General features: G+C 38.8%; 1 protein-coding gene across 3 annotated transcripts in view; it reads right to left on the reverse strand.

The window, feature by feature from the left end:
- Positions 1-13,422, reverse strand: part of LOXL3 (lysyl oxidase like 3) — a 914,626-nt gene that overhangs the window by 402,031 nt on the left and 499,173 nt on the right. The gene's annotated exons all lie outside the window — the stretch shown is intronic.

Raw genomic sequence — 13,422 nt, forward strand, 5'->3', positions numbered from 1 at the left:
ATTGAAAAGGAAACTGAGGAGGATCAAAAAGAAAGAAAGAGTTAACATAAATACAGCTTTCAGATATCACCTTACAGAAGCTAAGGGAGGTAGCCAAAAAAGCGCATGAATTTATTTCAAGCATGGAAGAGTCTGTATATTGAGAGAAAGGGTTACTATACACAGAGCTAACTCTTAAAGGAGGGCTAGAGGGAGAAGAAATACAGCAGCTAACAGTCCCAAAGGTCTACCATCAAACACTTCATGTTAGTTCTTTTTCAGGTTATCAGGGCATAAGGCACAGAAAAAATAGGCTTATGCAAAATTGTTAATGTTTAGTACTGTAAAAGATATATGAACAGTGTGACAATTGGAAGTATTGCCAGCCATGCCAGTAGGAATAGGGAAGTGGCTGTATGAGTTGTGCCAGCACAGCTAGTTGGAATTTTGTAAATAATTGTAAGTCATTTATATATCAAACTGATTTGCACAGATGCTTGTGTTGAAAATGTATTTGTAAGGTTTGCTTGTGTTAAAATGTATCAACAATGTACCCTGGTGGAAAGAAAAGTAATGTACATGTATTGCTGTAACTGAATTAAATGTATGTTTTAATAGAGGATACTGGGACAGCAAATGTTAACCAGCTAGCTTACTTTAAGAAAAATAAGGGAAATGTAAATGAGCTGTTAATCCATTAAAATGTTACCCCACAGTGCTGAACAGGACCGGAGATAGTGGGTCTGGAAGAAGCCTTTGTTCATTAGCTCAGTAAAAAGAGGGGAAGCCCCAGGCACTGCCATAAACATTTAGATGTAAATTGTAGCAGTCTATGCTAAATTCCTATCTCAGCGTTAAAGGGGGGATACTGTGAGAACCTAGAGTCAGCTGACTGGATGAGGCCATTCTGCAAGCCATCTTGTATATTATATTTTACAGGGAGTAATCTCTGAGTATTGAGTATTCCGTTTTGGGGAACCTGACTAGAAAGAGTGCTTACATATTTCATTGTACCTTGCTCCATCAAGTAAATTATTAGGGAATAGTAATTCACCTAGTTTGAGTCAGTAATACAATGAAGCTTAGTTCAGAGATTGTTTTTCTTTATTTATATGAGTCTGTCCAGCAATATTATTTTCAATATTGCCTGTAATTTGTGATTAACTGTAACTATATATTCAGTGTTTTCATGCTCTTCTATTATTTATTATTAAATATATTTAAAACTTTTATTGTGGCTGGTCGTTGTAGAAAGTATTTAACCTTTGAGAGTGCTTATATTTATTTGGTGACACTGTGTAGGCCACTCCAAAAGGCCTAGTTCTCTTGGTCAACTATTACCATTTGTACTAGTATGAACATTACACAGTATTGTAGTAAGTGTATGTAGGTGTAGGTGTAGTATTGTAGTAGGCGGTTTGTAGGCTGACATTGGTGATCAAGAAGAGGAGGATGAGTGTGAGGGCAGCACCAAGGATCAAATGGTGGAAATTGAAAAAGGGTAATTGTGAGGTGGAGTTCAGGGAAGAGTTAAGACAGGCACTGGGTGGCAGTGAAGAGTTACCGAATAGCTGGGTAACTACAGCAGAGCTAGTAAAAGAGATGGCTAGAAAGGTGCTTGGTGTGACATCTGGAAAGAGGAAGGAGGACAAGGAGACCTGGTGGTGGAATGAAGAAGTACAGGAGAGTATTCAGAGAAAAAGGTTGGCGAAAAAGAAGAGGGATTGTCAGAGAGATGAAGAAAGTAGACAAGAGTATAAGGAGATGAGGTGCATGGCAAAGAGAGAGGTGGCAAAGGCTAAGGATAAGGTGTATGAAGAGTTGTATGAAAGGTCGGACACTAAGGAGGGAGAAAAGAACCTGTACCGATTGGCTAGACAGAGGGACCGAGCTAGTAAAGATGTGCAGCAGGTAAGGGTGATAAAGGATAATGTGGAAATGTACTCACAAGCAAGGAGAGTCTGTTGAGCAGATGGAAAGAGTACTTTGAGGGGCTGATGAATAAAGAGAATGAGAGGGAGAGAAGGTTGGATGATGTGCGGATAGTGAATTATGAAGTGCAGTATATTAGCAAGGAGGATAGCTATGAAGAGGATGAAGAATAGAAAGGCTGTTGGTCTAGATGACATACCTGTGGAAGCATGGAGGTGTTCAGGTGAAATGGCAGTGGAGTTTTTAACTAGATTGTTTAATGAAATCTTGGAAAGTGAGAGGATGCCTGAGGAATGGAGAAAAAGTATTTTGGTACTGATTTTTAAGAATAAAGGTGATGTGCAGAGCTATAGTAACTACAGAGGGATTAAATTGATCAGTCACAGCATGAAGTTATGGGAAAGAGCAGTGGAAGCTAGGTTATGAAGGGAGGTAATGATTAGTGATCAGCAGTATGGTTTAATGCCAGGAAAGAGCACTACAGATGCAATGTTTGCTCTGAGAGTGTTGATGGAGAAGTACAGAGAAGGTCAGAAGGAGTTGCATTGTGTCTTTGTGGACTTAGCGAAAGCATATGACAGGGTGCCTAGAGAGGAGTTGTGGTATTGTATGAGGAAGTCGGGAGTGTCAGAGAAGTATGTAAGAGTGGTACAGGATATGTACGAGGGTAGTGTGACAGTGATGAGGTCTGCGGTGGGAGTGACGGATGCATTTAAGGTGGAGGTGGGATTACATCAAGGATCAGCTCTGAGCCCTTTCTTATTTGCAATGGTGATGGACAGGTTGACAGACAAGATCAGACAGGAGTCCCTGTGGACTATGATGTTTGCAAATGACATTGCGATCTGTAGTGAGAGTAGGAACAGGTGGAGGAGACCGTGGAGAGGTGGAGATATGCTGTAGAGAGAAGAGGAATGAAGGTCAGCAGGACTAAGACAGAATATATATGTGTGAATGAGAGGGAGGATAAAGGAATGGTGAGGATGCAGGGAGTAGAGGTGGCGAAGGTGGATGAGTTTAAGTACTTGGGATCAATAGTTCAGAGTAATGGTGAGTGTGGAAGAGAGGTGAAGAAGAGAGTACATGCAGGATGGAGTGGATGGAGAAGAGTGTCAGGAGTGATTTGTGACAGACGAGTACCAGTAAGAGTGAAAGGGAAGGTCTACAAGAGGGTAGTGAGACCAGCTATGTTATATGGGTTGGAGACAGTGGCATTGACAAAAAGGCAGGCGTCAGAGCTTGACGTGGCATAGTTGAAGATGTTATGATTTGCACTGGGTGTGACGAGGATGGACAGGATTAGGAATAAGTATATTAGAGGGTCAGCCCAGGTTGGAAGGTTTGGAGACAAAGCCAGAGAGGCAAGATTACATTGGTTTGGACATGTGCTGAGGAGGGATGCAGAGTATATTGGGAAAAAGATGCTAAGGATGAAGCTGCCAGGTAACAGGAAAAGAGGAAGGCCTAAAATAAGGTTTATGGATGTGGTGAGAGAGGACATGCAGGTGGTTGGTGTGACAGAGCATGATGCAGAGGACAGGAAGAAATGGAAACAACTGATCTGCTGTGGCGACCTCTAACAGGAGCAGCCGAAAGAAGAAGAAGAAGATGAATATTACACAGTATAATTGGACACACTTTGTTAAGGGTCTTAGAGTAGCTGGTTGTGGAGTGTCTGGTGGTGGTGATAACTACCTTATAGTCTGTGCAGAAGGGGACACAGCAGGTAAATCTGTACCAGCCTTTCCCAGGGGTGTGTGAAAAATCAAATCTCACAGTGTGTGTGTGTGTCATCTACTTGAAGCAGGGACACCAAGCACTGAGCTTGCAGAGAGGGTGCTGGAGGTCTTAGCTTGGACACTCGGCTGAGGACTTAACCCTATAGCTGTACAAGTAAGGAGTCTTACTGGGGACCTGGAGGGAGACAGATACAGAGATTCAGATGCTGGACTGTGTGTTCTGTGTGTGCTCTTAAGGGAAATCATACTTGATGTAGAGATCTGCATCTGGAAGTATGTATCCATTTGTATTCCAAGTGCACATCCCTCTCCAGTGTCAGTGGTGAGGATTCAGACTCCTTTGCTACTGGCCCAGAGAGGGGTTGTCACAGGTATCACAACTTGTCAGAGATTTGGGATGCATGTGCTACTACACAAAAGGCTGAAAAGTTTGCATTTATGTTCAGTCCTGAATCAAAGTTAATTAAAAAGCTGTGTTAAAGCTGCTTATATACAATATTGATTTTCAAATGGAATGCTTAAGTTTAATTGTTAGAATTCCACAGGCTATACAAGCTGTGATAGGGTTATCATTTGTAAAGACAAGTATTTATTTTGTGAACTTATATACAAGTCTCTACATGTACTGGACTATACTGGAATACATGTCACTACTCTCCAAAATAAACTCTTCTAATGCCAAACATAGCAGTTAACATTCTTTTTTCCTGATATTGTCAGCTGAAAAAATCTCAGAACAGTTAGTTCATATATTTAATCTTCTTCTAAGTAGTGGTACTATCCATCCACCACTCAAACATGGAACAATTATTCCTATTCCAAAATTACTTTCCCCAACTCAACTAAAAGACTTTAAGCCTAGTTCAAATATTTGTCCCATTACAAAAATCTTTAAAAGATGAATATACTAACAGTTCTTTAAACAAATAAATATCTATAGGCTTCAATGTAACCATTAGCATGCTTTTAGAAATTCATTCAGTGTTCTTACAGCCACTAAATTTCATTTAAACTATCATTAACAATTGTGTTATCACTTATGGGGTTTTGTTGGAGCTGTAATGGTGGTGCTGCGGTAGCGTTGTCACCTAACAGCAAGACGTTGTCCTGTTAGATTCTCAGTTAGACCGTCTTCTGTGTGGAGACATGCATGAATGGGCGTACCTTCGTTGAAGGTTGTGCGTCAGAGCTGGCAACTCGGCATGTAAAAATCTACTGCCAATCATTAGCAGACCGGAGTTCCGCTGTGGTGACCCCTAACCAGAAAAAGCCGAAAGACACAACTTATGGGGTTTTGTTGACATGGCATGAACCCTTGATACAGTTAAGCATAGCCGTCTCCAAAAATTACAAAGACTCAGGTTTGTAGATAATACTATACTTCGGTTTGAAAATTACTTACAAGATAGGACCTTGCAAATATATAGATTCAGAGGTTCACAGATAAGTAGCGGCCCTTGCTGATAGGACCTTGCAAATATATAGATTCAGAGGTTCACAGATAAGTAGTGGCCCTTGCTGGTAATTTTAAGCCTAGTCAAGTCCTATTTTTGTGCTTGGATTAACCGATCCCATTTTGTTGGAGATTGTCCATATGCATCTGATTATAAATAGTTATATATTACCCCTAATGAGAATAACTGGGATCATACCACAGAAAATTTGAGGGGACCCATGCATGGGATAAAGCATTTAGGAGTTGATGTGTTCATTAGTAGTGCAGGGAGCAGTCCTAGGATACATTTTATGTTTCACATCCATAGATGCAAGTTGTGCTTGAATATGGACAGTGCTGAACTTTGTTTTTTTTGTGGATGGGGAATCTGTTCCAGAGTGGTATCCTCTGCAAGATATACCTGACCCTCCAAACTGTTCTGTTGATATTGCAAAAGGTTTAGATCCCTAGACCGAGTATCTCTGATGCTATTTGACTTGCTGATTTTAATTTGATTATGTCATAATAACTTTTTATTTGTAAAAGAAACTCTGAAGACTGGAGTCCCTCAAGGCTCTGTCCTAGTCCCTCTTCTTTTCTCCTTATTTATTAATGACATCACGCTACAATTATCCAACCACAACTTAGTTATGTATGCTGATAGTATTTTACTACTGTTGGTTAACAAAACCCACTAAACTCTACAAGATAATTTACAAACAAAATTCACTTACCTCTGTAAATGGTTAAACAAAAATAAACTTTTATTTAACAGCACTAAGACAAATGTTATGATTTCCTCTACAGTTCAGAAACTTTCAGCATTACATACTATAACCATTAAGGATTCTCAAGGGAGCTCTATCACTAATGTTAAGAAGAAGAAATATCTAGGAGTTCTATTAAAACCTTTCCTAAAGTATAATGCACACACTGAATGCATAATCAATGAAGTACTGACACAAATTAAAGTATGTCATCCTGTTTCATACCCTCTTACCCCAACTGCATGTATGGCCATAGCCAAAAACATTCTAACTCCAAAGGTTAAAGATGCCTTACCACTTAATCTCCCTTCATTCAGCTAATAATACTCAAAAATTACAAGTAGCAGAAAATAAGATATTCAGAATTGCCTTTCTAGTAGGAAATCTTTCTAGGAATCATCACCACTGTAGCTTTTTAGAAAAAAGCACATTGACTTCTCATTACTAACAGAGCCTCCTTTCTGCTTAATAGACTAATGTTTTAATATTTTAAAATTTTACACGACTACAAATTAGGGAACCAAACTATTCCCTTAGAAATTGCCAAGAATGTTCTGTCACTCTAATCAGACCTAGATTCAAACTAGCCATTGGAGAAAAAGCTTTCTCTAGACTTGGACCAGCCCATGGAGCCATCTACCAGCAGAAATATAACACAATGACCCATTGCATTCATTCAAAAAATCTTAGGGAATTCTTTCATAAGTTATCTAAATGCACCTACCTTTGTAACACTGGCTAGACTATTATACTTTAACCTTTAAATACTTCATTTTTGTAACTAGCAAAAGTTATTTATATTTATCTATGATTATTTTGTTTGCTGTGTTGCTTACATGTTTAATACTGTTATAATAAGCCATTATCTCTACTTATAACATGTTTTATCATTGTATAGCTTGCACACTTTACTACAGTTCCTGTTATCTAAACTCTCTACTTCACCGCATTGCCTTTTTGTCTGAAACCCTGCATTATCTGTTAGCTGTTGTACCTTCCTGAAGTACTTTGTCATGACTGAAAAGGGTCAGTAGACCAGTTCACTTACCTGATTATCAGACTGTAACTAACTAATTAAATAACAGTAACTCTCACCAGGAGAGAGGAATCATCACAGAAAATGCAAGGCAGCTGGGCACACTGTCCATTTACACCTTGCCAGTATGTAGTCTTAAACCTTACCTCCTTTTTAAAGGAGCAACGGACCACTCATACCAGGAATACTTTTTGGATACTCATCCAGTAGTCTAACTCCTTTTTGAAGAAAGAAGGTTTTGCACTGTTTGATTTAGACTGGAAGTTTGTTACAGATAAGGAGTAAGCATTGTGTGACAAATCTGCCTCTCCATCATGTTTCATTTATTTTCTGAAGCAAGTTTAGATCCTTGGTTCTAGTGTTAGGATTTGTGCAGAAATAAGAGGCTTTAGAATAGTGGTTCACTAATGGCTGGAAATGCAATGCACAGATCACCTTAAAGGAGTCCAATAGGACACTGAATAAAGGGACAGTCCCACCAGCATATCCTTGTAGTGATTGTCTTTTAAACCTGTGATCTTTTTAGGTAGGAAAATCTGGGGTCTTTCCATTTGCTTGATATGATTAGTAAGATACATCCCAAAAGGGACATAATGCTTATTAATAGGTCTGATCAATATGCAGTAAGGAGGGAGTAAGAACTTTTTTGGAACAAGATGAAATACCTTTTGCAGTCAGCTTCACAAGGTGAGAGTTACTAACCACTGTTGCAATGTGATGGTCAAAGGCAATGAAACTGTCTATCCATGTTCCAAGGTCTCTCATAAAAACACTTTCATTTTGAAAGTTTGGTTATTTGTACCATAATATGGATGAAGGGATTGTTTACCAAATGAAAAGGCATTGCATGTTTTACTGAGTTTTAACACATTTTTGAATACCAATCGACATGTATGAGTTCCAGATGGAGCTTCTCCATATCAGAGGGAGATTTGAGGATGACACCAAGCTTGCAGTCATCTGCAATTTTGGTTAACCAGAGATCCCCATTTGTAATTTGGAGATCTGCCTAAATAGTAGAAGACCCAACACATACCATTGTGGAACACTGATGGTCACCTTCATGTTTTTATAGAGGATAAACCTGTCACCCTCACTACATGAGTTCTATCCTTCAGCCAATTTACTATCCACATACCTGTGTAAGGGTCAAGTTGGAGCTCATTCTGCTTGTTTGTTATGTTGGCATGTGGTGTGCTGTTAAAGTCTTAGCCAAGTAGAGGTATACTATATGTACAGCATGTCCACTGTCCACAGCTTGTGTTATTTTCTCAAAGAAGTTGACCAGATTCAAAGTAGTGAATATAGTAGCATTTATTTTTATTTATTTATTTACTGTCATTTGTTAACCGGGTTGGTCCAACTGAGCCAAATGCCCATTTTCAGTGGAGACTCGAGGAAAAAAGCTCCAATTGCAATTACAGACATGCCAAAAAACAGTAATTAATACAAAGACTAAAAATCACAATAGTAATATTGACAAGAAACATTTACATAAAATGAAATCAACAAAGACAATATATTTATGTATAAGTTTCAAAAAAATCCAATACAATAGCGGCGGGATAATCCCTAAGTAGAAATATTTACAAGAACCTGATTGTAGACATACTGTAAAGAAGAGCAAGAAAGAAAAGCACATAAAAAGAGAGAAAAACTTAAAGTAATCAAAAGTAGAATTTAGGAAGAAATCAGTTAGAGATCAGGTCGGAGCTTGACGAGGGCAGGACCAGGTCTTAAGAAGGTAGTGTTTGAGTTGTAGTTTGAAATGGAACTTATGGGGGATACTTCTTATTTTAAGTGGAAGGGGCTTCCAGGTGTGAGCTACAGAGTATTTATATTGGGACTTACCAATATTTTTTGATGGTTTGTAAATGTCAAGAAGATGTTTGTCAGATGTACAAAGCTGACGTTGGGGGTTATACAATATTAGAGATGGAGGGACAGGAAGTGGGATTATAAAGAAATTAGTGTGTGATATGTAGTTAGGAAAGAAACAATTGTTTAGGGAATGCAGGTAATTGTAATGATTTAAGGGCAAGGCAGTGGTGGTATTTGTAAGGGAGATTAAACTCGAATCTAGCTATTTTATTGCATGTTTGCTCTAGTTTAGAGAGAAGTAAAGATTGAAGGTTAGCAAAAACTGGAGCTACATACAAAAGACAGGGTAATAGGAGAGACAGGGCCAGGGAGGGTTTGGTGGAGGGTGAAAGCAGTTTGTGGCTACTGTACAGGCGACCAAGTTTCTAGTGTTTCTTTTTTATGCAATGATGGATATGAATGTCGAATTTTAATTCATCGTCAATTATAAAACCAAGTAATTTAGTATGGGGTTCTGGTCTGATAGTGGTATTGTTTAGGGAGGTAATAGAGAATATGGATTTGTGTGTTGCCAGTGTTTTAGAAAGGAAAAGTAGAAGTTTAGTTTTTTAGGGTTTAGAATTAGTTGATTATCAGTGAGCCAGGTTTTGATGGATGTAAAAGTGTCTTGGGTAAGAGCAAGGGGTTCTGGCATGCTGTGCGCAGTGGTAATAAGGGTTGAGTCATTGGCATATTGTAAGAATGTGGATAGGTTGGTAGCAGAGCATAAATTGTTAGTAAGAATATTGAACAACAGAGGACCCAATATAGAGCTTGGGAGATACTGGTGTTAACAGGAAGAAACGGGGAGGTGACAGTTTTCTAGCATATAGATTGTTTTTTAATAGCTAAGTAGCTAGAAAACCAGCTTAAAGAGGGGGTGGAGAGATGAAGGTCAGAGAGTTTAGTTATCAGTTTAGAGTGAGAGACAGTATCAAATGCTTTGGAGAGGTTGAGGAATAAGCAGGAAACTAGTAGGTTGTTGTCATGGGCTTCTGCTACTGTTTGTGTGAATGAGAGTAGAGGTGTTGATGTACTGTGGTGGGGTCTGAAGCCGTGCTGGGTGGGAGTAAGAAGGTTATTATCTAGCAGGTGTTTAAGCAGCTGAGTGTGGACACACTTTTCTAGAATTTTGGAAAAGGGCAATAGTATAGCAGTGGGATGATAGTTGGATGGGTCAGTGGAGTTTCCTCCTTTGTGAAGAGGGATTGTGTAGAAGGATTTCCATACATCTGCGACAAGTGAGTCAGTAACAGAATGATTAATATGGATAGAGAGAGGGTAAGCGATAGCATTGGCAACAATTTTAAGAAGGTAGGAAGGTAGACTGTCAACAGAGGGAGAGCAGGGCTTAAGTTTATTTAGGTGGGATTTGATGAATGCAATGGGAGCTGATTGTAGAGAGAATGTATTGGAGGAAGGAGGACTAGGATGTAAAGGTAGAGAGGAGACAGTAGAGCTACTTGGAGTTAGTTTCTGGATTGTTTTAATAGCATAATTATTTAAAAGAGCAGCAGTTTCTGAGGCAGTACTGAGAGGGAACAGGTTGGGGGTACGAGGATGACCAGGGTGGAGGATTTTATTTATGGTAGACCAACATTTTTTAGGGTTGTTATTTAGGCTACTTTGGTTGGAGGCAAAGAAAGTTTTGTGTCTCTGATAACTAGTTTTTTACACCTGTTTCTAAGTTCCTTGTAGCTTTGGGGAAGGGAGGAGTTTTATTTCTGGCCCAAGTTTTCCAGGCAGCATCCCTGTGATGCATGATAGAGCATATCCGATTAATTAACCAGGGAGCACATTTTGATTTTACCATGATTTTCCTGGAAGGTGCCATGGAGTTTAATACAGCTAGAAATACAGTATGGAAAGAGGTTTCAGCATCATTAAGGGGGAAGTTTTTAAGGAAGGACCAGTTTATGCTGGACAAAGTGGAGATGAAAATGTCTGTATTGAAGTGAGTCAGATCACAACATTCTCTGTAAAGGTGTTCTTTGGGAGGGTGTTGGGAGTATCTGGATATAAATAGGGGAATGGTCACTTAGAGAGTTAGGGAGAATGCTGGGGTTATGGTACAGACAAGGGTCAGAACTAAGGATTCAGTCTATTATAGATCCTGAAGTAGAGCTTCTGTTGTACCTGGTGGGGGAAGATATTAGTTGGTGGAAGCCATACAGACCGAGACTATGAGTAGGTAACAGAGATAAAACGACTGGAAATGGGATCTTTATTAAAGGGTAGGAGCAAATTACATTGACAAGTAGGAATTATGGGAACAATACATGCAGAATAATGTTATGGAGGTGGAATAAGGTTTAAAAGATATCAGGATTTTAATGTTTGACAATGACTGAATAGATTATAAATGATGTATAATGTTTGCAACTAAAATATGTCAATATGGTTTGTTTTTATTTAAATAAACATATGATTGACTATGTCATAAGTGATAATTTAATAAAGATCTTTATTGTTTAAATAAAAAAAGAAGTTGACCAGATTCATTAGACAGGCTCTAAGCTTAACAAAGTCAAACTACTGGTGGTCGAGCCTTATAAGATTTTTGATATAGTTAATTAGGTTAGTTCTGATATGTTCCACTGCTTTGCAGATGAAACTAGTTAGACTAATGGGTCTGTAGTTTCTCAGCTCAGTGGTTGGTCCACATTTGTGAAGTGGCAAAACAACTGCTGTGTGCCATAGTTCAAGAACAAAACCTGTAGCTACGCTCAGGATGAATAGCAGCAGGACTGGGTTCACTAGGGCATATTTTGCACCATTTATTAGGCAACTGGTTATATTACCTGGCCAAATGAAGGATGCATTTTTCATTCTGGAGACTATCTTTAGCAAGTGTTCTGGCTACATTGTGGGAGGCGGATTGAAATTCTCTGGGATATGGGGGATTTGCGTAGTTTTTCAGAGTGAAATTTGCACTGAATTTGGTTGCTAGTATCTTGGCTATATCTACTGGATATGAGTAGGCAGTGCCATTTTGGATACATTCTGAGCAATGCTGGGTGCTATTCCTCAGCTTCCTAACATAGCTGAAGAAGAATATGCAATTGTCTTTAGCTTTTGATTCTAGTCTAAGTTTGTGGGATGCCTTTGTTTCTCTGAAGGTGTGTTTTTTTAGTTCTTTCCATAGTTTTGAAATGTTAACGTTGACTTGAAAGATTTTTGTTTTGCTATACAGTTTACTAAGCTTTTTTTTTCTTTTTTTGCATTTTTTTATTTATACTCATAGTGACCAGGCAGGTTTACTTTTAAGTTTCACATTTTCTTTGGCTGTGATAAGGAATACTTAGCAAATGTATTTATCTAGGTGTACATAAAGTTAGGATTATGCAACTATTTCCTGCGTCAATATCTTAGGTAATGCATTTAAACTTGAATTTAGATACTTTATCATGGAATCATAGAAGGTTTGTACATTTGGAGTCTCTTTGAAGGAAAAAGTTACCATCTTGTGGTTGGATTTAACTGGATATGGGAGTACTGGGGGATAGCTGATATCCTAGACATGTTGGTAAGGACCAGGTCAAGAATATTTTGTCCTCTAATGAGTTCCTTGACAATTTGTTTGTGGGAGTTTTTGTTTATGAAATCATGGAATGTTTTTGGTGTAACCTACTGCTGAAGTACAGGAATCCCAGTTTATTGTTGGGTAGTTATTTGAAGTTCATCAACTGTATTTAGGAACCCAACATGGTTTCCTGGCAGCATGCAGGGATCCTGTAAATTTCTGAGATCTGATAGTTTGATTGAGTGATCTGGACCTTGATCAGTTCAGTTTTTAGTTTGTTCTGAAGAAGTGCAGGCATTGGGCTTGCACGAAAGCGGTCACATTAATAAACGTTTTTTGAATTTTATAGCTAGCTATCCTGCTTGGTGTTTAGTTCACTTTTTAGGTCATTAGGTATCTGTCTAGAAGTGATATGGATACTCCACTGCAGTTACTATTAGACTGAAAGGCTCGCAGCTGCAAAACCCTGATATGGAGGGACTGCTTTCTGTACTTTTGAAACAAGTTTCTGTGATAAAATGCACACATACACACACACACACACACACACACACACACACACACACACACACACACACACACACACACACACACACACGTGCTTCAAATGCAACAGGGCCTCATGATCAGGCAATTTGTTATTTAGACTCCTGCCTTTCAGCAGAAACAATTTGATGTGGTCTAGTGCTTGAGGTGTATTTTTTAAGGTTGGGGAATCTACTGGCTGGACACTGCATACAAAAAGTACTGTGGGGGGCAGCAAAGGCTTTAGCCAGTATGTGGAAACCATGGAACAAGAGTTTTAAGTAATCATTATAAAGCATCTCCTCTCATGTTGACACATACTGGATTCCCCTACAATAACACCAACTATGCAGCCAATTATTGAAGTCAACCATCTTTTCCCTGTACTTTGGTATTATTCAAGGATTCTGCTAAAATCCAGAGTCTTACCTGTAGTTGTGATATGCATGGAGAACTCTATAATGTCTTTCTGCATATCTCTCAAGCTTTTATGAGCCAGGCTGTTCACACTCACATGAACCACTACCAGGATATAATCATACCAATTTGGCTTGAGGATCTTTAGGGTCCTTGATATATCAGAGATGCTAGCTCCTGAAACGCAAATCACTGTCTTTGTCTAAGCT

The sequence above is a fragment of the Protopterus annectens genome, chromosome 2.part2, assembly GCF_019279795.1.
Source record: "Protopterus annectens isolate FY-2018-M chromosome 2.part2, PAN1.0, whole genome shotgun sequence".
Taxonomy (NCBI): domain Eukaryota; kingdom Metazoa; phylum Chordata; order Ceratodontiformes; family Protopteridae; genus Protopterus; species Protopterus annectens.